Source organism: Castor canadensis, chromosome 7 (assembly GCF_047511655.1).
Source record: "Castor canadensis chromosome 7, mCasCan1.hap1v2, whole genome shotgun sequence".
In the NCBI taxonomy this organism is placed as follows: domain Eukaryota; kingdom Metazoa; phylum Chordata; class Mammalia; order Rodentia; family Castoridae; genus Castor; species Castor canadensis.
Genome location: NC_133392.1, coordinates 137475303 through 137501580, shown reverse-complemented (window position 1 = coordinate 137501580; position 26278 = coordinate 137475303).

Here is a 26278-nt window from a genome sequence, read left to right as displayed (position 1 = left end):
TAGAGCTGCCGAAGAGTAAATGAGTCACATACAGTGTGCAGCATGGGTGAGAACTGCGTAATGTATGTAGTGATTCTTCTTTTTTTTTTTTTTTTGGCAGTACTGTGGTTTGAACTCAGGGCTTCACACTTGCTAGCCAGGTACTCTGATACTTGAGCCACACCTCCAGCTCTTATTGCTCTGGTTATTTTGGAGATAGTATCTTGCTTTTTGCCCAGGCTGACTTGGTCCTAGATTCTCTTATTTTATGCTTCCCACAGTTCTGAGATGACAGGCATGCACCACCACAATGAGAGTCCTCACAAACTTTTTTGTCCTGGCTGGCCTAGAACTACGATCCTTCTAATCTCAGCCTTCCTTGTAGCTTGGGATGACAGGCACGTGTTGCTGTATCCAGCTATTGGTGGAGATGGGGGTCTTAGTAACTTTTTGCTAGGGCTGGACTTGAACCAGCATCCTTCCAATCTCAACCTTCCAAGTAGTTATGATTATAAGCATGAGCTTCCGGTGCCTGGCTGTGATCATTCTTTTGATATAAGTACAACATATAAGCAAATATAAATTAGCTGGAAACACGAGTTCTGAAGCGCTGGTTGTGCTATGCTTTATCTCTAAGACCTTGAGGAAGTCACTTATACTCCTTTGACTTTCAGGGTTTTCATATGGAAAATGAGGGCATGACAGAGCCTGTCTAAGGCATGAAAGGACACAATCTGTGTGAAGTTCTAAGCATGGAGTCTGGGGCATAGCAAGTTCTCCATCAACAGGACTCATTAAAGTATTGGCCTTCCTTCCCTTCCCCTCTTCAGGACTCTAAAACATGTCCCCTTGAGTCCTGTTCCCCATGTAGAGGAAACTCATCCCTTGATTTTCTGTCTGTCTGTCTGTCTCTCTCTCTCTCCCCCCCACACACATGCACACGCATACGCACGTGTACATGCACACACACATATAAATAAATAAATAAAACCTCTTTCAATCTTTCTAAATTACCACTCTCTCCTCCTCCTTTCCACTAGGGAACTTCTACAAAGGGTGGTCTATCCTAAATTGCAGGCTTCATTTGCTGACAACGGAGCCATTGCAAGCTTTTACTGTTCCCCACCAGATGTTTGTTATCTCTTAGGGACATCTCAAGATAATGAAGTCCTCAAGTGTTTGTGAGTTCTTGTTGAGGTGTTTACTTCCTGCCTGCTCAGTTATTTGGGTAGTCGAAAATTCTATATTTTCTGTTTAAGTGGATTTACCGCAGATCACTTTGCTGGGTGGTTATAACCAGCTCCAAGGTAGAGTTAACTTTCCAGGTCTCTCTCAGGAGGTTTGTGTCTGAAGACAAACCAGCCCATTAAAGGGCTCAAAGGGTGGAATAGCAGGGGTGACAGAAGTGAGATGACTCAAGAAGGCAGAGAAAATGGGCAAGGAAAGGTAAATTCTGAAGAGCAATCAGACTTGACCTATGAGCAAAATGGAGAGGTAAGAAGTAGTTACAGTTTTTCCATTCACTTCAAAGGGGAAAACCCTCTGATGCCTGATGCCTCAACAAAGAAGAAAACCTTTGTAATATTTTGTCTAGGAAGCAAGGGGTGGGGTCATGGAGAAGGAAGAAGGATGTGTTTGTGTCCTTTGAAAGAAAATCTTGGAGAAGGAAGGAGCCCAGTCTCAGGATGGCAAAGACTCATATAACAGATATCTTTTGACTCAGATCCTCCAGTGTACACAATCCTACTTGTGAAAACAACATTTACTTAAAGACACCATGACATGTTGGGGTCATGAATCCTTGATCACTGGAGGACAGTGCTTCCTAAATCCAACCTAAGAGAGAAGCCCTTCCCTTTCTGGCCTGATCTCCAAGACCCAACTCTATACCTTCAATGCTTCCATGAAGACAGAGTTCACCTGATACCTCCCAACACAACCCAAGCAGCATCCCTATTTGTGACCTGCCAAGGTGGACTTGCATCATCCTCTGAGCTCCTGTACCCTGTCCACCTCATTTACACATATTCCCCCTCCCCCCTTGGAACGGTGCATATTCAAGCCTGCTTCCTTCATACCAGGAGTCATAGAGCCTATCTTGCTCCTCTTTCACTGCTTCACAGACCCAACACATAGTAGGTTCTTAAAAACCATGCCTTGAATAGATGAATGAATACACAGCTCTTTGGGTCACGATTAGTATGCATACTCTAATACCTAACATTCATAAGGCACTTATTATGCGGTAGATCTTCTGTTAGCATTTTACATGTATTGATTCAATTTGTTCTCACAGAAGCCTAAGAGCAAGAACCATTATTATCCTACTTTATGGGTGGGGAAGTCAACTCCCAGAGAGGTTCAGTACCTTGCCTTAGGATATATAACTAGCAAGTGGCAGAGCCAGGATTTGAACTTTAGCAGTCTGACACCAGAAGTTGGACAGTCAACTAACACATTAACTGCTTCTTAAAATATTTAAAGTATGCTTTCTCAGTGGGATTGCCAAAGGCCCCTGTGAGCCGATTAGTAAAAAATGGCTTATTGTACTAGAAAGACCACAGGGGTCTGGATGGAACGTGTAGTGGCAACCTGGTGGAAGAGATGCAGGAGATCGCTGCAGTGTCAGATTGGTACAAGGTCAGGATGGTAAGCCAAGGACGAGGCTCAGAGTGAGGAAAGGGGGAAAAGAGACACTCAGTCTTGGTCAGACTCTGCTAGGCCCTGAAGGAAACTCATTAAAAAGACTACAGATGAGAACAGAGACAGCTTGACCCGCTTATGTTCACATCCAGGGACACTAAAACCTCAGTGGGCCACTGAGAAAAGAGGAGGAGCTGAATACATCAGGGCTGTATCTTGAGTGTCTGGCTTGCCAGGTAAAGGGCGACCACTAGTTCCAATGCCAGTGTCTGAAGGAATATGGCAGTCTTGGGCTGGAGGTGTTAAAACATAATGAATCCAATGTGTACGTGGCAGGAGAGTCTTGGGCATAGTGATTCCAGATGGCCCAGTCAGCTAGCAGCTCTAATTATAAAGTGCAGAGGGCAGAGAAGGGAGCTGGAAAGATCTGAGCAGGCTGGGGGGTTCTAGTAAAGCAGGCAGGGACTTAGCAAAGGCTCCAGTCCATGCAGGGCTACTGATGGGTAATTGGGATTTAAGGCAGACAGTCAGACTGACTGGGTTTATCTGGAAAAAGGAGGTTCCATGGATAATGAGGGGAGAAGTGCTTGGGGCTCATGGGGACTCAGAATGGTCACTTTTTCATCCTCCAGATACCACACTGGGAGCAGGAGAGTAGTGTGACTAGGCTCCTCAGGCAGCCAGGCTGAGTCATGAGGCTGAGCCTGTGTGTTAGAGGTTGTTGGTGTCTGTACTGAGCTGGCCTGGAGGCAGCAGGGACTACAAAGGACCCAAGCAATATCTCATTCACTCACTCCTTCATCCATCCATCCATCTACCCAATATTTACTGAAATCCAAGTGTCAGACACTCTGCTGGTTACTGCAGAAATTAAGATTTTTTTAAGAACCATTCAGCACTTTCACAGAGCCCTGGAGCACCAGCCTCCTGCTACTGAGTTAAATTGGCAGCCCTCTGTGAACTTGAGAATTTGTATTGATAAGTGATGCGGAGAGTTGGGAAGTGGCCGTGATGAAGGTGTGTGTAAGCAATAGAAGATGGTTTCACATGCCTTGTGCATGGGGATTCAATACATGTTGTATAAGGATTAGACAATGGCTCTTTCTAAAATAAGCTACATGACAGGTACCCTCACCTGCTCACCCTGTGAATGAGTTCAGCTAAACAGCTCAATAAGCCAGTTCTCCGTACACAATGAGTATCAGATTATCTTCACCCATACTGAATCATAACCAGGGCTGCAATGTGCCAAAGGACAAAGCATCCTTAGTGTGGAGGATACCAAGTAGCTGTCTGAGGGGGTGGCGTTGTATTGGGGTAAGGGCTAGTAACTGCTAACCCCAAGGCTGAGCTTGCCATAGGCTCTGCCCTGCCTCTAAGAACCATGGGCAATAGCCCATATGGCTCACCCACAAGAATAGTAAGGAATAGAGGACTACATGGACTGTCCTCAATCTGAAGCTCCTCTAAAATTGCTGTCTGTGCTGTAAGTTAAGTCTTTCCTCCTTGTGTACCATAGGGGAAGAGTTGATCAAAATTCATGTGCATTTTAAAATATGCTAGTTATTGTCTCTTCCTCTTGAATTAAAGCTCTGTGAGAGCAGTCATTTAGTCTGCTCTATATCATAGAACTTAAAACAATGCTAGTAATAAAGACCATGTTTAATATTTTGTTAAATATATTGGGTATGAATGAATGAATATTTCAAGACCATGACTGGCTTGGGCCCCAGTTCTAGTTTGACTACTTATGAACTCTCTGTTATGTAACCTTTGGTCAGTTACTTACTTTAGTTTCCCATCTGCAAAATGGGAAAAATAACAGAACTTTCTTTATAGAGTAGTTGGGGTGATTCCATCAGATAACACTTGCCCAGAACTCAGCATGGTACCTGGCTCCTGGTAAGGAGTATGTAAGATGAAACTTAATCATTATTGTTGAACTTGTCTAGTACCCTAGATCTTTGGACAACAGGAGGAAAACACACACAAACACTCCAACCAGGCTCCAGAATGGGAGAAGCAGCAGCCTAAACAGTGGTTCTCAAGTGTGGTCCTTGGACCAGCATCATCTGGGAACTTGTCAGAAAAAAATTCTCAATTCTACCCCAGTCCTACTGACTCAGAAACTCTGGAAGTGGGGCCCAGCAATCTGTATTTTGATGAGCCTTCCAGTTGATTCTGGTGCACACAAGTTGAGAATTCTGGGTTGAGAGCAAGGCCAGATTCCTGGTCAGAATGCCAGCAACTTCCTCCAAAGCATAGGGAAAGGCAGAGAAGGGTATGAGCAGCTCCAGGTCCCATGCCAGAGAACCTCCCTAGTTTTTAGCCATCATCCTGACCTTGCCTTCTCTGTTGCTGGCAGAGACATTTGGCCATTCATTCATTACAAAGAAAGTACCTTTGGCAATTGGAAGAGCAGTGTCTGCTGGGTTGCTTCTCTGTTCAGTGTCCTGTGCACCTGCCCTGCCAGGGGCTGGCTGAGCAGAGGTGCAGCAGTAGGCAGGACTGAAAACAAGAGACCATGGGACCAAGCCGTCCTCATGAGCAGTGTGTGCTGCGGAGCCCAAGGCAAGGTGAGAAGATCTGTGTCTGAAGTATGATAAGAATGCCCTTGGCCCATCAGAAGAGTTGGGGTAGCAACAGCTGCCAGCAATTGCAATTGTCATTTAGCAAACAACCATCAGCTATTACCAGAATACCCAGGATGTCTGTGGAGAGAAATGTGGAGCTGTACCTGGGGCAAATGATGGCAGAGGTCTGTGGTGGATGGGTTAGGCAGTGGGGACCTCTATGCTCCCCAAGGAGATCAAATTACATGTGAACTTTTGTGTATTGGAGATGGGACAACTGTTTGATAAAATTATCTGGGGAGCTTAAAAAATTACCACAGCCCAGGCCAAACTCCAGTAGATTCTTATTCCCTTTGTCTGGGACCTAGGCATCAGGACACATTTGTAAATCTAGGTGATTCTAGTGCCCAGCTGGGGTTGAGAACTACTCTTCGACTATTTCTCCTCTGCTCAGGAGAGTAAATGCACAATATCATCTACCTCTGGATGTTTGCATCTGTGAACGTCTGTCCATGTTTCTGTTGCTTTCTACCAGTCGAAATGTCTGATGTTGGGACTAAGGTATCTTGAATTTGAAACCAACTGAGAAATAAAACCCAGGAGAAAAAGATGGAGATGAGAAGGTCAACTCTATTACTAGGTAAAGTAGAGCACACAATGTAACCAAATGGATTTGCAAATCCTTCTCCAATGAGTTAGAAAGATACATCCATTTGGCACAGGTCACACCAAACAAAAGCCAGCACCAGCCCTGGGAAGTCACTCAGAACCAGAGAAGAGAAAAGAAAGTTGATTCCTTTCTGTAGGCAGGTAGGGCAGAAGAAAGAAAAGCCCCCAGAGAGTCTAAGCTGAACATGTTCAGTTCCTCTCAAAGACTCACCAGTCAGATAAGTCATTTGTCTGGGGGGAAATAGGTGAGAGGACAGACAAAAACATACTTTTCCCTCCCAAGTAGTGCAACAGATAAGTCCTCCCCTTCCTGGAAATATGAGTCTTAGGGTACAAATTTCCTCCTTAACATGTGGTTATTTATTTGAGCCTTTTTTTCTCTGCACTCTTTTTTTCAAGTGCTGAGATCAAATCCAGAGCCTCATGGCTACCAGGCAAGTGCTCTGCCACTGAGCTACATCCCCAGCCCCTCACTGAATATCTGACAGAGTGTGTTGTTTCTACAGGTGTGGCTGTGAGTGTGGCCATGTGTCTGGGCGTAAATTTGTGTTACTGCAGTGTCTGTGTGGCTCTGTATATGTGTCTGATTCTTTGTGTGATGTACCCACCCCATCCTGCCCCTCCTATCTCAGCAGCTACACCACCTGCCTTCTGCAGGCTCCCTGCTTATGGCTCAGACCTCCTGAGGGATCTTGCTGATGTTCTGAGCAGTCGCTGTGTTTAGAGGACATGTTGTACTGAGTGTTGATGACCACCCTCTAAAGAGCTAAGATGATTCATTCTCACTTCCTGTACCATGATAAGACCACAATATAAATGGTCTTTGGCTAGATGGGCCTTCTGTGAGTTGGATTTTATCCAGGGTCCTGGTTCATGAGCTCCTGAAGGAGTTGAGAGAAGGTTAAGAAGATACCAGAGCTCCATCCCTCATTCCATAGCATCTTACAGATGCCTGGGACAGACTCAGTCTTGTGTTGGTTCTCCCATGTTCTGGAAAGATCCAGCCCCTAGTTAAGTGCCAGAATTAGTTCACCTCCTCCAGTCCAGGCCCTGGCTTTCTGCAGCCTTAAGGTGTCACTCTTCTCTTAAGGCTTCTCATGGAAATTTGCTTTCTCTTCCTCAGCAGCTCCTGCTAAGTACCCCTAGAAGTTGTGTCTCCCCAGCGTGGGGTCCGGTAGAACAAGGGAAGAGGCCCTACACTATGTGTTCATTGTGGAACTCTGGGCAAGTCACCTCTCTGAGCCTCCTTTTTCTCATTTGTGAAATGGAAGTACAATCACGCATCACATAAGAGCATTTTGGTCAATAATGGGCCACATATAGGACAGTGGTCCCATAAAATTATAATGAAGCTGAAAAATTCCTATCACCTAGTAACAATGCAGCCATCAGAGCTATCATAAACATCACAGCACAATGTATTACCTTGTGTTTGTGGTGGTGCTAGTGTAAACAAACCATCTGAACATGTATTGGCACACAAATACTTACCATCGTACAACTGCGGTACAGTTCCTTACAGTATCCAGTACAGTAACAGGCTGAACAGGTTTGTAGCCTAGCAATAATAGGCCAGACCATTTAGCCAAGGTATATAGTAGGCTATTCCATCTAGGTTTGTGGAAGTACATTCTGATGTTTTCACAATGATGAAAATGCCTAACACTGCACTTCTCAGACCATATTTTGAGCATTAAGCAATGCACGACTGCATTAACAATAATGGTAGCCAATATTTATTGAATATGTACTGTGAACTAGGTACTGCTCTAAGAATTGCACAATGTGTTGTATTACCTATCTATTGCTATCTAAAAAATTACCCTAAAATTTAGTGGCCCAAAATCATAAGCACTTATTATCTCACAGTTTCTTAGGGTTAGAAGTGTGGGCAAGGCTAGGAAGGTCCTGTACTGCAAAGTCTCACACAGAGCACAGTTCAGAGCCCAGGTAGGCTGCAGCCATTTCTAGGCTGTATTGGGGGGGAAGATGTGCTTCTAAGCTCATTCATACGGGTTTGGCAGGATTCAGTGCCTCCTGGGCTGTGGGATGAGGGCCTTGCTTCTCTACCTATGGACCAGAAGCCACACTTTGTTCTTTCCCAGGTGGGCCATTGGGCAGCTCAAATATGCAGTTACTTTCATCAGAACAAGCAAGAAAGCAAGAGGAGATAAGCAAGATGTAAGTCACAATTTCTGGAACATAATCTCAAGAGTGACACCCTGAGAAGTCACATCCTCTTCATTAGAAGCAAGCTGCTAGTTCCTACCCAACACTCAAGGAGAGGGGGCTCCACAGGCATGGACACCTCAAGGAAGGCATCACTGGGAGCCCTCTCAGAGGTTGCCGACCATCCCAGTCAAGTCACATCTTCACAGCAATACTCTGTGGTGGGCGCTACTACCCTCCTTAATTACCATTCTACAGATGAGGAAACTGAGGTCCAGAGACCTACTCCAGGTCATAGAACTGGAAGCCCATGCTCTTAACCACTAAACCCTAGTGCCTAGAGATGGGACTGTTGGAAGGATCAGATGTAACATTGCTAATATTGACTCTTTTGTCTTAGCAAACACAAGCTCCTTGACCCAGCGTCCCTGCTCCAGCTCCACCTCACTCACAGTCTTGCCCTTGAGGTATGATGTAGTCCCCAGCCAAGTGTACAGCTTCTCAGAAGCTCTGAAAGGTCACTCCCCGAGTGACCACACCCTCCACGTCTCTGATTGGTCAGCACTCTTTTCTGGCTTCAGAATAAATTGGCTCCCAAGATAAGACAGGAAAGTGTCATGAGAAGATCTGATCCTGGGCAATGAATTCAAGTCCCCTGACCTGTTGGGCTCCATCCCAGGAGGCAGTGAGAGCATACAGAGGAGCCTACCACACCCCAGTGGCTTTGTTTGGCTGGGAATTGATGAAGGCTGGGGTTAGGATTTGAAATGAAGGAAAATGGGCTTAGGATGCTCCCCGTCTGGACGTGGCAGCAAGAAGGAGCTGCTCCAGTCATGCTAGGAATGGCTGATGGCCCCACCTATAAGCAAGTGACGTAGAAAGGCCTGTACCCTGACTCAGTGATGGCCCTATCTAGTAATGCCAGTCCCATTTCATCAGTCATTAGCACCATTCTTCCTCCTTTCTTCCCACCGCCTGCTAGCCCCTGCAACACAGATGAGATAGGGAAGAGGGGAGATGGCTTCATGCTTCTTCCCATCCTTCACTCCCTCCTCATGTGACTGAAGGAGAGATGGGTATGACTGGAGAGGTGGCAAGAGGGTGACATCATTAGTCTGCATTTTCCTAGTGTATACATCTCCCTCACCCCGTGTGTGGCCTTTCTTCTGGCCACAATTCTCTATGCACTGGCTAGACGTCCACTATGAGGACCTCAGGTAGACTCCAGAGGAAGGTGTGAAAACAACTGCTTCAACACAGGCACTCAGGAGGTAGAGGAGGGTCACGTGTTTCAGGATAGCAAGTTCTAGGCCAGCTTGGGCTATATAGCAAGACCCTGTCTCAACTATCCCTCAGGAAGAAAAGAAAACTGCTTCAGATTCACGTTGTTCTCAGATGGGGCAAGTTACAAAGTCAATATTCTCCTTCCCACCAAACTCCATTGTAGAATGTTAAATTGGCTACAAGCTCCATCACTGAGAGGCAATAAAGGGCTTACCAGGGGCACCTTCTAGCCCCACACCACAGCTAGAGTTCATGGCCATGTGGATCAGGGTGCCTGTGCACCTTGCTTTTTATTACATTCCTCTCTTAGAACTGCCGTGGTAAACACAGGGCATTGCAGAGGTGCCTGAGGGAACATTCTTCAAGGCTCAGCTCCAATGTCACATCTCCAGCAGATGCAGAGACTTAACTCCTAAGAGCATGGAGCTACATCACCACCAGCCTTAACTAGGGATGTGACTACAAACCCTCCAGGGCATACCTGATAGTGTTCATCAGATAATGACTGAGACCCACTCCCTTCCCCTCACCATCCAAGGGAAAAATGCCTTCTGCACTCTGAGGCATGAAACTTGTTCTGGCCAAAGGAACATGGGTAGAATGAACAGAGGCATGCTACCCTGAAGATCATGCCATAGTAGTCAGCTTTCTTCCTCCAGAAGAATGAAAGACATGAGAAGGATGTCTCTTCATATGTCTAGGTCTAGAGATGACATAGAACATGACCTAGAACAAATCCTAGACTAGATCACCCATCCCCAGCTGACCTGTAGATATGAGAGCAAAAAGTAAACGCTTGTTATTTGCTGTTGAGTTCTCATTTGGGGGTTTTGTTATGCAGCATGATTGTGGTGGTAGCTAATTGATACACTCTCCAACATGATCATAAAAGAGAAAACTTAGTGATGTATATGTGGTCAAGGAAGACCTCATGGAGAAAGGCTGCAATGGCTCCCAAAGGGAGGACAGGACTTAGAGTTTAAACATGGGTCTGTATTGGTCACACTTGTGGGTGCATGCACAAACACATATATGCTAATGAGGACTCTGCATATTCACGTGTCAGTGTTGAGGGTGGAGCAGGTTACAGAAATAATCCTCTTCTACAAGTCTGGAGTGTTGACGTCTCTTTAAGCCAAGGCTATTTTTCTTCCACAAATTAATCTTTTTGTATTATTATGATGGTAGGTTTATCTTGAGTGAAACGTGGATGTGAATTTTATCTATAGCTTAAGACATAATTTTGAGATGGAAAATTGAAACACCCAAAGAAAACAGCACTATCAGCACCACCTTGCTGGGAAGGGAAACAGTGCCCACGTGTAGCCAGGCGCTCAGCACAGCGTGTCTCAGCGCCCCTCCTGTGAGCGTATCACCACGGCCATTTGGATGAGCTTATTTACCTGATTTAGGAAACCATCACAAACAGGCTAAGTGGGACTTTTCTGTCACTGCACACTCACCTGACCACAGAGTGGGAAGGAACGCAGAGGGCATCTGCCAGGGCCCCCTGCTTCCCCGTGTGTTGGGTGAAATAGTAGGTTCTTGGAATGTTTAAAAAACAAAGTCACTTGATGGGGAGGGGGGGAGGAGGAAGAGGGGGAGGGAGGGGGAAGTGGCAGGAGGAAGTGGGGGAGGGAGGGGGAAGTGGCACAAACAATGTATATACATGTAAGTAAATGTAAAAACAATAAAATTTTTTAAATGTCACTTGAAAAGACTGTTTACTAGTCAAATAAATGTGGGAAACCCTGGATTCAAGAAAGTCAAACAAGCTTTCCTTCTCCCAAACGTCCCTGAATATGTAACAGGCTACCAGGCAAGGTGGGTCTTTAGGATGGACTATCAGTATCTTCTCAAACCAGTGTCAGAACTCCCCATCCCCCCACCACAACACTACTTTTCCAGGGATATGATAGATCTAGAGTTCTCTGGAACACATTCTTTAATTAAAGCTATTCTGTAGCATCCCTTGATTGTGTGTGCACTTACTTTCATTACTGGGAAATTCTCACAATGAGTTACGGTCCACCTGCTCATGGCTCCTCCCTGTCCTCCAGGTTTTACTGGAGCTCTGTTACAAGACTGTTCCTTCCACCTGTGACCAAGATTTAAGCATTCAAATGCAGGGATTCTGCCTGCCCTCTTAAGTCAGGTTTCCATGATTTTAATTTCTGGCTATTGTTACTATAGAACATGTGGGAAATAGGGAAGGAATGTGCATTCGTTTGATTCAACTTTTCTGGGCCTTAGTTTTCTCATCTGTAAAGTGGGAACAAAAGGTGATGTACATTATGGGTCTAGCTCAGAGGCAGGCCTAACTGTCTCCCAGTCCCTGTCCCTCAATTTAGCCCTCAGAGGTTTCCAAGAAGTGTCCCCTCTCCTCCAAATCCTTACTAAAGTCAATTCATCTCAACCTTAACTAGCACCAATTGTGTGTTAGGCTCCATCCAGGACTGTGGGAACACAGTAATAAATAAAATAGGATAATTATCCTTCAAGACCTAAGTCAGATAGGAGACATGGCAGGGAAACTCAGTTCTTAGGAAAACTGGTGTCCCAGGTGAGGAAGGACAGAAGGGGTCCAAATTTGCCTTGACAGTACAAGAGCACAGACACCTGAGCACACACTTCTCCCACTGTAAGATACTTTTGTTACCCATCTACAGCCATGTTTCCATCTGGAAGTGTGTGCCTCCAGTGTCCTTCACCATTTAGCACACTGTGTACCATGTCCCTGGTGGTTGAGCTGTTAGAGAGGGAACCTCATCAGGCATTTTGAGAAGGGAAAATGGACACACAAGCCATCAACTCAATAGGGGAGATCCCTGTGTCCCTCTTTTCTTTAGCTGATTTTTATGGAAGGAAAAGGACAAAATTTTGAAATCACCATATCTTGTCCTCAAGAGCAAAAGGAACACTTTCCAGCTGGGTCAGAATTTGCCCCATGTTTTCTCCTTAAATATAAATGAGCAGCATTTGGTTTTCCCGGATTGTACTTTCTTGACGCTAAAGGTCTGCCTCCCAAAATTGTAAGCACCATTTTTTAGAGCCCTGTTCTTTCCTTGACCTGGTTCTGAAGACAGAGGCCATCGTGATCACCCACACTCAGCAGGTTATTTTTCAAACAACCATGAGAATCTGCTTCCAATCCTTCATCTTCCCTGGGGAATTCAAGTCACACAACAGAAGCAGAGTTCAACATTCGGTATCCGAAAGAGCTTTGTCAGTGTCAAGGGTGTGAAAAACATTAATGTGCACCCAGCTGCAGTCATTCATTCATTGAGTCAATGTTTACCCAGTATCTCCTAAGTGCCTGGCATGGAGCTAGGTCCTAGAGATACAATTGACAACAATAACCACAGAAGGAGTTAACTGTTACTGAAGGCTTCGCACTGGCAGAGCCAGGAGAAGGGGCTGGCAGTGTGGCTTCAAAGACGATGAACCTGACTCCACCATCCCTCTACAGTGACTAGGAGTCTGCCCACAAGTTGTGCACAGGCTAGTAGGGGAGACGGACAGTAAATGGGTGAAGTCAATAAAGTGGGGGAATAAATGCTGCAGGACAATGCCATGGGAGCTCGCAGGAAGTACGCCATCTTAGTGACAGTGCTGGGGACTGTTGTGTCCTGCCCTCCTTCTGAGGCACACTAGCTCATTGCTTCTGGAGACTTGAAGTCACACAATGTCCCGGGAACCTTGCTAAAATGCAGATTCTGAGTCAGAACCTCTGGGGTGGAGCCTGAGGACACACATTCCTAAAATGATGGAAGGCAAATATATATATATTTTTTGGGCCACTAGAACATTATGATAAGGACATTTGGCCACTCCCTTCCTGACACTAAACATAGGTAATGACACCTTATTAAGGATGTGACTGCTGTCTCACCCGGCTAAGTTCAATTCGCCAGCCACTGGTCTGGGTGCTTCTCCAACGTTTAGCCTTCACAAAGACCCTAGGAGGGAAGTGCTGCTATTAGCAACCCAGGTTTGCTGATGGGGAAACTGAAGCCTAGAGACTATGTGATGCAGTGACTTGTCTGCCACTGAAGCGCAGAATGGAAACCTGAGCTTTGCCAGGCTTGACCACACAGGCACACAGGGCCCTTCTGCTGGCTTCATCACTGCCTATTTTCCTAGCCGAGAGTCTCAGGGTGAGAGGAGTAAAGACATTTGTGAGGTCATCCAGACAGTGAGGGTAGAGATGGAACGCAGAACTGCTGTAGAGCTAAGGAGGTATTTGAATTTCTGCCCAGGCCCCCAAGAGGTTGATCCTCAGACTACTCAGATTATCACAGAGTTAGGATGCTTTTATGGCCACACACACACAAACACACAAACACACACAAAATTAATAAACTCACTGAGGATTTAGGCCACCACCTAAACCAAGCTCCTGAGGAGGGGTGTCCTCTTCACCCTTAACCTTTTCCATTTAAAACACACTAACAGGATTTTGTCTCTGATCCAAATGTGTCCACTTTCTTCATCCTTCCTAGGGAAAAAGAAATCATTCTAGAAACATCACCCTGCTATAGACTTCAGGGGAAACTGAGTCCCCATTGAAGCCAAGCTGACCTGAGATTCAGAGAATCTCAGGGGAAGGAGTGGGCGGGCAGTGGACTATAGATGCTGAGGCAATTTCTCCAGCCCTCCCCCCACCTAGGCCCCTATTTTGCCCCCAACCTGGAGCCCCACAGGCATCTGTGCTCTTCAGTCTCTTGGAATAACATTCTCCATAGTCCTCCCCCTCCCCCATTTTTTATATCTTCTCCTCCAAATCCTCCTCTTCCACTCCCCCCTCTTTCTCCCCCTCCTCCTCTACACTGCCTAACTCACTGTTGAGCCAACCACTGGGTCTCTCGCCATCAGCACTCCTGTCAGAGTGTTGATTGCTAATAAAAGCAGTACAATTGTTGATTGGGAATAAGAAGTAAAAATAAACCACTTGAGCTGACCAGCCACTGTGCTGGGCCATGTTTCAAGACTGTCATCCTGGAGCTAGGGAAACAGGAAAAATTGCTGCCAGCTCAGACCAACTCCCACACCATCTACCCCACTCCCCAAACCAGAATCTATCACCTCCTTTCAAATCTGTTCTCCTTCCTGTACCAGACTTTGTTCTTGCCCAGAGATACCCCAACCCATTCCCATCTAGTGCATCCTGGGAACATTGTACTTGTCACCATAACCAACTACCAAGGGGAAGCATGTTTGTGACCCTATAAGGCTGCGGGTGAGTGGGGGAGTCTGGAACAGCAGGTGTTAGGGAGCAGAGGTTCAGAGATGGAGGAGGAGGAATGAAGTACAACTCAGGACCCAGCAGTATCTAGTGGACGCTCAGGGATGTCCTGGGAACACTGGCAACAGGTTTGCTGGTATCTGGGCAGTCACCTACCACCAGAAGGAAGGTTAGCCCATAAGCAGTGAGTACTTGACACAGTTCTGGGTCAGGGCCTTAGATAGGACCAGGCCTCTGTCCTCAAAGGTCTGTGGAACAGTTAAAGTCCCTGGAAGCTTATTTCAAAGTGGCTTAAAGCTGAAGCCCAGTTGTACATTGTGGTGGTAGCAGGTAAGGGGTGTTAGCAACAGGGCATGGTCTTAGGGTCTCCAGAGGAAATGACCTGTGGCTCTGGTGATATTTCAAATGACCTGTCAGCTCTGTCCCTGAGTCACACTGGAAGCTGGCCTAAGAATGATAAGAACCATCATTTCTCCCCACCCCAATTACTCATCTCTCTGTTCTCAGCTAGGACTAGTCTGGGGCCTTTGGGAGAGATGAGGTGGGTCATGTCACATTTAGTGAGAGACCAGTGGGCTCAGATATAAGGAGGGCCAGAGGGCAGAGGCAGAAACATGGAGGGATGAGGGGAGAGATTTCCCTTCTCCCAAGGCACTCCTTCCTGTTCAATTTGTAAGACCTATATAATTTCCTCATGGGTTTGTTGCCTGCCATTTGGGTGAAAATGGTGTCATCAGTATTTTCCAGATCTTTCCCTTAGAGATTTTATGATATTCCTAGTGATATGTAATATTTACTTCCACTGCAAATAGGAGATTCTGAATAAAATCCTGAGATTTTTGTCTACTTGGACCAACTTGGCTTACATGGCCACCCTGAAAAAATAACTGTGGCTGGAAGAATATCATATGCAGATGTGAAGGAGATCGTGTTAGTTTCAGCCAATCAGGGCCTACTCCGAGCTAGGAGTGGGTTAAATCTAACTCATGAGAATAACAACAACAACAACAAAAAAAACGCTGGAGACACCATCAGTAATGGCCACCAAAGCTGCTGGAGATCGAGCCAAGCACTGTGTGCTTCACGCAAACTCTCATATTGAATTATATTTAAAATGAACCTTAGAGACATTGTGGGCCTGTGATTCTCTCCACATCAGTACTCCACTTCAGGGGCCCATAACAGAATTTCTGGAGGCAGTCAGAAACTTCCTCATCTAAAAAAATTGGGAAACACTGCCCAATTATGTCATGAGCAACCTTCCAAAGTACTGACACAGCAGTTTAGTATAGTGCCAAAGAGGTTGAACCTCTGAGGTTAGACAGACTTGAGTTCAAATCCTAATTGTGTTACTTGCCAGCTTTCTGACCTTGGGTTATTAAGTTTGCCAGTCTCTGGCTTCCATCTAAAATATGGAGATGATAAAAAGCAAACACCTGCCATCAGAAGGTTGCTGTGACTATTGAATAAGATAAAGTGCAAAGTATGGTCAGCCTACAGCTTCCCTGCATGTTTCCATTCGAGGTGATTCACAGAGCCTGCTAGGTGACCAAGCATCCCTGCTGTAGCACCACCAGTCCTAGGTGGTACTCAGTTAGTGCACGACCTGCCATGGTGACTGTCCTGATAGCTTTGTGCTCTGACCAAAGGAAGTGCCCAACAATGGAGAATGTGATTCACACCTGCCACTAGGAAAAAGGTAGGAAATACCATCACCAACCAATGCCTTCATTCTGTAGATAACAAAACTTCAGTCCAAATTAGGGGGTGCTGTACCTAAACCCCATGGTGAACAAGAGTGTAATCCAGCTCAAGACATACCTCCTGATGGTTGGTCCAGGCTTTACCCCCGCCCCCTCAAAATCAGGCTGCATCTTGTTCCTCGGTTACACCCACCTCTGTTTTCCCCACCAAAGAACTCAGCATTGCATTTGGGGCACAACAGGGAGCCTCTGCCTTTCTTGGGAATCTGCATGGTTAGAGGCAGAAAGATGGAGCTCAAGATGTACCAAAGACCCTTCCAAGGACAGAATGTCAAAGAATTAAACATCAACATCTGACCACCATCTATCCATGTTCCTCAGCCAGGTTCTGTTGTCAGCTATCATCTTTGATTTGGGTGTGGGAAATTGTTAAAGTATCACTCAGCTTCTAAAAGCTGCTCCTCCAGCAGCAATGGCAGATAAAAATTGGTTATCCTCATGCTGGCCAAATGGCTCTGACTGGGTGATCCTGTTACTGGGAGATGGGATCTTGTAATGAGCATCCTCCCCTAATCTTTCTGATTAGGCTTTCCAACACATGGCAAGTGCACATTTGAAGACGTCTGTATCTGCCTTCACCTCTTCACCACAAACACACACACACACACACACACACACACACACACACACACATCTGTCCAACAGCTTCCCTGCATGTTTCCATTCGAGGTGACTCACACAGCCTGCTAGGTGACCATGCATCCCTGCTGTAGCACCACCAGTCCTAGATGGTACTCAGTTAGTGCACGACCTGCCATGGTGACTGTCCTGATAGCTTTGTGCTCTGTTTCAGATCCTCCTGGCCTTACCTATCTCTCATTCCAGCCTGTGCTGCTGCAACAGGGTCAACACAGGCTTCAGCCAACTCAATGCATGTACAAATCGTGATGCCTTGCTCAGATCACACTGTGCACTTCTCAACTGCTCTCTTGGTGTGGGAACTTGCTCAGGCTGTCCCCTACACATGTACAACCTGGAAGTGTAGGGGAGTTAATGCCCCTTGAGGAAAACCTGTGCTAAAGGGGCAATGACAGTAGATGAATGTCACCCTTCCTCCCCTAGGTGTGGTTTATGGTGGCTGTGACCTTAGAATGTATAGGGACAAGAATAAGCCTACAGAGATTACAGAATGGTGTGGCCTTTTGTTAATGACATTGAAAATCTTGACATAAGGGAATAAAAGGTACAAGATCTCCAGTGACAGGTTGGAACCTATAGTTTTCATGCTGTCAAAACCAGAAGACCTCCATAAAAGCTTTAGAGCAGTTTTCATTTCTTATAACCATGAGACAGATTGGCCCAAAGTCCAGCCAGGGTCTAGTTTAAAGGGTGTCAGTGTTGCAAAGGAAACCAAATGCACAGACTTCATAGGTGTCCTATGTCAACTTCAAGGCTCTGATGGAAAAGAAATGGAATCTCGAGCTGTTGGATAGGGACCTGTGAGTGGACAGACCTGGGAATCTTAAACCTTCCCGATTCCCCTGGAACTCCCCAGGCTGGCAGGAGCATCCCTTCCTGTGATCTCAAGAGCACAGCCTGGGGTACTACTGCAAACTTCTCCTGACACAGGTGTTTGCAAAATAAAGCTCGTGCTTCTCAAGATTATCCCTTCCACCCCTTGTTGACTTCAGACCAATAATTAGTCTCAGGCCTGAGTGTAGCCTTAGTAGGTACAATCCCTGCTCCTGTGGGAAACAGGAGAGTCCAGACTATCTGTATAAGCAGAAATTGGTGGACATCAAGGGTTCAATTCAACTAGAGAAGGGTTTGGAGAAGTACGTGGAATTTGTTGACATAGGAGAAATCACCTGTGGCTGGGGATTCAATATTCTGGACACAAGGAGACCCTCCCGACAGTCCACTAGAATGCTGAAATAAATGAAATGGAGACTTTAGAATTGCCTTGGCATAGTATCAAGGAAGGGATCAGAAGGCTCGAGGAGATGAGATTATTAGAGTGATGGCCCAAACCAGAAAACCTGCCCCTGACTGGGTGCATTTACCTGGGAGCCACCCAGCAGATTTACATGATCCACAAGAGGTCGTCTATATAGTATAATGTTCAGGGAAAAGGAGTTTCCTCTTTCCATAAAGTTTTTTCTCTGATAGTACCTGAAATGCCCTTTTAGTAGTCATCACCCCCTTGAATTAATCATTCACGCTTTTAAATGCTCACCCCTGTGAATCAGACGTCGTTACCTAAAATGTCTGATGGTGCCAAGCAAGAAAGTTGAATGAAGGGGGGTGGGCTGCAGTGGATCATGTGTAACCCAGCTAACAGGGGCTCCAGCAGCTGCCATATAGGAACACAGACCTGGGGTTGCCTGCTCTTCTGATTTTTCAAAAAAGCTGGAAATCTAGATGTTAATATGAAATGTTCAAACTTTCACAAATTGGGAGCCAGGTTTGGTGGCCCACATCTATAATCCCAACTACTCAAGAGTAGAGATAGGAGGATTGCAGTTTGCACACAGCCTTGGTACAAGGTAGTGAGACCTATCTCAAAAATAAGTTGGGTGTGGTGGCACATGCCTGTGGTCCCAGCTATTCACTCGGGAGGCGGAAGTAGGAGGACCACCATGTTCCAAGGCCTGACGGGGTACAGTTAGCATGAAACCCTATTTGAAAAAACAAACTTGAGGCAAAAGACTGAGGATGTAGATCAAGTGGTAGAGCTCAAGTGTGAGACCCTGAGTTTGAACCCCAATACTGAAAAACAATTTCCCAAAGGTTGGAAGCTAATTAAAAATTTTTGAGAACATCTTGAAGGCAAAAGAAAAGTGTCCACGGACCTACTTATAACATCTCTCTTTTAAAGAATTTGACCTCAAAAATCCCCAACCTCTCTTTACTTACATTGGATCTGTTTGCCAAATTCATTGCCCGTTCAGGAGTATTGACAGACAGCATAACAGGATAACTGTGGTTGCAACAATTAACTGAATACTTCAAAATAGCTAACAGAGGGTTTTGAACCTTCACGATACAAAGAAATGATATATGACTGAAGTGGATAAAGACGCCAATTTTCCTGATTTGATCATTACACGTTTTATACATTATTGAAATGTCACATCGTGTCCCCCAAAATATGTACAATGACTATGTATCCATTAAAATATATATTAATTTAAAGCTTTTAAAAAATAAATACTGATAGATTAGCTACTGAGTCAGAAATAAGTCAGGTACCAGTTCTCTGCCTTCTGATGGACAGATGCACACAGACAAGAGACAAATGCAAACAGTGTGTGTGGTCAGAGCACCACTGTGAAAAACACAGGTCTGTGGATCGCAGAGAAGAAGGCACCCAAGTCAGCCGAGGGAAGTCATGGAAGGCTTCCTGGAGTAGTGGATGGGGCTGAGATTTGATGGGCGAATAGAATGTGCCCAAGGCTCTTTCAAATTTGGACCTTCTGCCTTCCACTTCCTCAGCCCTAATTCAGACGTACACCATATGGCACCCTTCTCATGGGTCTCCTTGGTTTGCATCATTTTCCACATTGCCAGCAAACAAGTCCTGTCGCTCACACGTGTTAATTCCTGTAGGGTGACCTTGTAGCCTGTAGACAATTCTCAATGTCATGGTCAACTCCTCAGAAATAGAAACTTTGTGAGAACACAACCTCATAGTAAATATGTCTATGTATTTACTTATAAATTACATGTACAATTAATATGTTAGTGTGTCATTTGCTCATATATTGTAGAAAACTTGTTCATGCACAAAATTTTATTTACTTATTCATTTATTATTAATTAATTTAGACATTACTGAGGTTTAAACTAAGGATTTTCTGCTTTCCAGGCAGGTGCTCTAACACTTGAGCCACGCCCCCAGCCCTTTTGCTTTAGTTATTTTTCAGATATACCCTGGAGCTTTGTGCCTGAGGCCACACTCAGGCTGTGATCCTTCTACCTATACCCTCCCAAACAGCCGAGACCACAGGCACATGCTACCTGCCCAACTTGTTTGGTGAGATAGGGGTCTCACTAACTTTTTCCTGAGTTAGACTTGAATTTTGATTCTCCCAATTTCCACATCCTGAGTAGCTGGAATTACAGACGTAAGCCACCATGCCTGACAACAAGTAGAACATTTTGAAGGAGAAAAGACAAAGTTGAAAATGATAAGGTATATTTTTATATAAAATATTTCAGTCATTAACCAGAAGAATGATAGCAATGTAATTGTTCATTGTAAATGCTTCATTACTTTCGAAAACCTTAGGTTAGCACTTTTTAATACAATCATTTGAAGGTCAGGTTAAAAGTGTGTTTATTTTGCCTGTGGTTTTAGGGACTTGGCAAGTTGTGAGGCACCCCCAAAGACATGGAAATCAAAACAGAAGGTGGGTATTGTTGGCTGCACTTTTTACATGTGACACTCATTTTTCAGTGCCATCTACCAACTATACAAAGGACATTTGCCTTGCAGATTCCCATATTCCACATATCAATCCATTGTTTTTGCAAACAAATCCAAAGGTGTGGCATTAATGAATTCACGTACATATTTATTCTGCGGTGGTACTGGGGGTTGAACTCTGGGCCTCATACGTGCTGGTCAAGTGCTCTACCACTTGAGCCATGCCTTCAGTCCTTTTTCTCTTTGGCTATTTTTCAGATAGTCTTTGCCCAGGGCTGGCCTCAAACCATGATCTTCCTGATCTCTGCCTCCAAGTGTTTGGGATTTTAGCTATGTACCACCACACCCAGCCACACTTTTATACTTTAAACGAATGTGTTCAGAATTCTTTAAAACTTTTTATTTAGAAGAATTTTAACACATTAGAAAATTCTGTTTCCAAGTCTTTATAGAACACAAATATGGCAGTTTTTATATGACAGTATTTTAGGCAGTAAGATCACCGAAGAGTGGAACCACTTCAAAAGTCCATGCTTAAATTCTCTTTCATGTAAACCTCTTCCTAAAAACAGTTCCTTTCTCAGTCATTGTTAAAAATGTCACCTTGACCTTGAAAGGGCAGATTACAGATGTTTACTTTTTTGAAAATATCTAATCGCAAAAGCTACCTGTCATCACTGGAAAGGTCAGTGAATTTGGAAAACTTGTCTTGTTGTAAAAGAAAATTATGCCTCTCATTGTTAAGTGCAACAAGCTAGCTAGAGACCCTACGGTCAGCGCAAGATCACTGTTCTCATCACAAAGTACCCACAGATGCCACCACCCAGAATATTGTCCTCTGCCAGCCCACGCAAACCATGTGTGGCTCAACAGGATGATAGTGAGAGAGGAGTATTTGGATCCTTCTGTGGGGGCTGAGTTCTACTCTTTCCTCGAGAGACCTCATGTACCCTACAAGACATTTGGCTGTCTAATGAGTGGATAATTGAGGGTAATGGTGTCACCCCACTTATTAAATACTAATAAAGCTTATTTTATTTTTTCTCAAGGTACTGGGGTTGAACTCAGGACTTTGTACTTGCTAGTCGGGTGTTCAACCACTTGAGCCATGCCTCCAGCCCTTTTTGCTCTGGTTATTTTGGAGACTGGGTCTCACTTTTTGCCCAGGCCAGCCTGGACCATGATCCTCCTATTTTAGGCTTCTTGCCATAGATGAGATGACACTCATCTATGGGCCACTGCACCCAACCATTGATCAAGATAGGGGGTCTTGCAAACTTTTTGCCCAGGCCACCCTGGAACCAAGATCTTTCAGATCTCAATCTCCCAATTACCTAGAATTTCAGGCATGAGTCATTGGCACCCAGCTCTTTGTGATTTTCAAAATAAGAACTGAAAGAAAATAAAGGGCATGTTATTTTCTTCCCACAATCCAGTGATCAGCTGGTGCTTTGGAGACTCTGGGCCATAGTGATGGAGTCCTCCCTCGCCCCTCCTCCTTTCCTACTCAATGCTCCATCCTGATAGTGATAACTAACACTGAACACTGACTACATACCAGCGCCAATGCATATCCTTTATGCAGATCAATTTACCCACCCTTGTGAGCATTCTATGGAATTATACCCTTTCTGTGATAGAGAAAGTAAAGTACAGTGACTAACCCCAAGTCGTGAAGTTAGTTAGTGGAAGAGACAGGATTTAAACCTGGGGAGTTTAGCTTCAGAGTCTATACTCTTAAGCACTATGGTTGATCATCTCAAATACAGCTGTGCAGAGTTCTACACATATGCCATGTTCTTTCATTCTTCCAGGAATTTGCAGATGAACATAACTTTTGCCTGGACCAATCTTTCAAGGTTCAATGCTACTGGTGGAGTCTCCAACAGTCTTCTCAGTTCCTGTTGGAGGCCACTTTCTCTCTTACTTGCAGGCCTGCCTGGACCACCATGATAACCTTTCTTCTGCGATCTGCTCCGAGAATACTTGAGTCAAGCCGGATGCCTAAGATTTTTCTCCTGAGATTTGGAGTTTAATAGAGTGACACAGGGACTGAGGGGTGGGTTTGCTGGTAATGAGGAGGGTGTCATTGGAAGAAAATCGATAAAACAAAGGTCTCCAGAGTACTTGAAAAGCCCAGTCATTCTGCCCTGTAAGCTTGGTCAAAATCTTCTCTAATTCCAAAAGAAATCTCAACATCTTTCAATGAATCTGTCCAGAATCCATTTTCATTTGCTTAAATAAATAAAGCAAACTTAGCCAATCCATGGAGCTCCATTTTTTCCCACTCTGCATCAGTGCATGGATTAATGAGAACTGGGGTCTTGTTTGTTCACAGGCTGAAGGGGCCTGGACTGTCTTGACTGCTTCATATCTCCAGACTTTCTATGTCCCAGAATGGTTATCAGCAAACACTTGCTGGGCACCTATTCGGATGAGCATGTTTCTGCAGGAGGAGGCAGGCACATTCAGGTGCCTTCCTTGGTTGTGATCCATTCTCTGTACACTGATGTTCACAGTCAGAGCCTTGAAAACACTATCTCTGAAAAGAAATTCTGGGTTGGAATCATTAAAAGCATTAAAAAACGACCTTTCCCTGCTGAAAGCATAATCCATTAATAATGTACCTTGTACTAGAGAGATAACGGGAGTCTCCCACAGGGGATTAGAGAACTATGGGAATTTAGGGTCACTAGTCTTCTCCAAAACTACTTTATCCCCCAGAGGTGCAAACAGTGGGGAGCACACCAGGGGCTGGCAATGGGAGCATGCAGCAGGGAAGGACTTATGTCAGGCAATTCCAGGTATCTGTCTTCCTACTGATGGCCTTACAGGAGGCTCCAGCCCGTCTCTCTGTGCTCTGATGAGCAGTCAAGAATCTTCTGGTCTCTAACCATGGAGAGTGCTATCAGCTATTGGTGAAAGCAGAGTGTTGGGGAGGAGCTGGCATTAGTGTTTGGGGTTGTAGCTATGCAGGGCACAGCTGGTACAAATGCCTCAGATGCATCTAAGCCCCCAACTCTCTCCCAACAACTGAAAGATGCTCTGTCATTCCTTATTCATATAGTCACTGAGTCTCCAAGTTGGAAAGATCTCCAGGTCATCTTTGGCTGCGTACCTTTTTGTGACAGGAGATTTACTGCCTCCTGAGGGTAGCCACTCCATCTCATAGAACTCTGACGGTTGGAACATTCTTCCTTGGGCCCAGCCAAGATTGAGCTTGTCTGTTCAGTGGGGCTGCCAGTGCAATCAGAGCAGATCCAGGGGTGACAAGCAGGAGTCAGCCCCAGGTGAGGACATTAAGAGGGCACATTGCCCATAGAGGATGCAAAACCAACAATAAAACCAGCTAAAAGTTGTTCTGGTTTTCATGATCACCACTTACCACAAATTCTCAACAATGTTTGTGGTAAAATTTTCAAACCTCAGTACCACAAAAATATTCCACTTTAGCAAAATTTTTCATTGCTCAAAAATAATTGGTACAGTTACTGTTGAATTTTAATAATAATAGTGAGTATGGAATATGCTTTCATGCAGCATATTTTCCTTAGTTCTCCTTTAGTGACATTGTGTTCTACATGGATACTAATTTGGAAAAATCCCAATTGCAATTGGCCCCCAACACATGCAAACTCAGCTATATATGTTCATTTTGAGAGAAAATTCTCAACATTTGGACCCATTCCGACTTACTTTGAGCACAGTTCATGTGTCCAATTCCTGTGTCACTACATATTGCTGAGTTTAAACAGCAAATTCAAAATAAGTGCCATTAATGGTAGATACAAAAAAAATCAGAAAATGAACTACTTCAATTCTGGCATTCTGTATGAGCACTTGCAGTTTAGGTTTTTAAATTTTAAAGCAGTGAAAACCATAAAGCGCAATAATTTTTGTTTGATAAGTACAATTTTTAGAACATTTGTATTAAATTTGAAGAACATCTTTAAAATTGAATATCATCCTTTTTACATTGCTAATTGTTTTGGAATTGAAGAATTAATCAGGAAACTATACTCCTGTTATTTTTTGCTGTAACATAGATACAGTTTCCCTTTTTGCAAAAGCTACACTGTCATTTAATAAAAATATTAATCTATTACATTTTCCTTTTTGTTCTGAATATTTGTTGCATTTTACTGCTATGATTACATATATATACTACTTTTAATAAGAGAAAATTTTCACTGTCTGCTTTTCCTTTGTGGTCATTGTTACTATTTATTTCGTCTTATGTTTATTACTGAAAGTAACCTTGTTGTCTGTGTAGAGGAGACGTTGTTGAAAGTGATTCTTTCCAGGTGTCAGATATATTAGGCACTTCACTGATTCTGAGTACAGCCCTTGTTTGAAAGCCCCCATCCCATTCTACCTGGACTTTTCCAATCTGATTATCCATTCCTCCCAAACAACCCTAATTTAAAAAAAAAACAAGGTTTTGAGTCTTACGCCATCCTCACCATAATGGCCATCATTTATCAAGCACTTACCAAGTGCCAGATAGTGTACATTATCTTATTTGACCTTTCTCTCACCTTGTGAGGCAGATATTGCTCTTCCCATTTTGTGGCTGAGAATATTGAGGCTCAAAGGGATAAATCATATAGTCAATGTGCAACAGAGTGAGATAGAAAGTTAAGTACATGTGACAGCAAACTAGTGTTCTTAACACTGCAATCTAGTACCCTATCCTTCACCACCCCTTCCCTGTGTGCTCCCTGTGTGCTCCAGTCTATCTGGATTGATCTTTCTTCAGTGGCCTCCAAAACTGAATAGCACATATCCTCCCCCTGTGGAGATTCAACATGGAGAGAGAGCATTCACCTCCTGCCTTCCAGAATCTATGCTTGTGCTAATGCTGCCTCTGAGCTCACTGATTTTGTGGGCAGCCGGAGCAGATAGAATGGACCCCAGGAACAGGTGAGCTTGAGCATGAAGGTCCAGCGTGTAATATCTAGGATTCATGAGATCTGAAAGGTGGGAAAAGAACAAACACAAAAGAGATGAAACAGGGGTTTCATCTCTGAGCCATTTCAGTGAAGGGACAAAAATTCCCAAGTCCCAAGGAAAGGGTCGTGCATGAGCCTGCATCTACATGCAGTTCAATGTCTAAAGAACCCTGATCCAGGGCATGGAACCTGGGGCAGAGCAGCAGTGACCAGCAAACCAAATGCAGAGCCACCACAGTAGGCAAATCTGTGTGAATCAAGAAAGGCCTGGGAGAAGGCTGGGCAGTCCTGGGAGAACAGGCATACCCTGTTGGGCTGGGAACAGTTGTGAGCCTTCTAGCAAGGGGTCAGAGGACTAGGCTGAAGGGTTCCAGTGCCCATGCTAGCCCCTCTTTACTTAGTCATTTTGGAGCGATTCAGAGAGAAGCACCAGGCTACTGGCCTATTAGATCTTGTGCTTCCCATAAACTTTGCTTCTATATGAAAACAGCTGCAACCATCCTCCCAGGGCCACTTGCAAGAGGACAGAGAACTCTGGACAGCTTGCAAGGCATTTTCTGTGCCCATGAATCTTGGTATGAGGTGGGCAGAATAGGACTGGTAGATTGAGTCTGTGCAGCTGTGAGGATTCA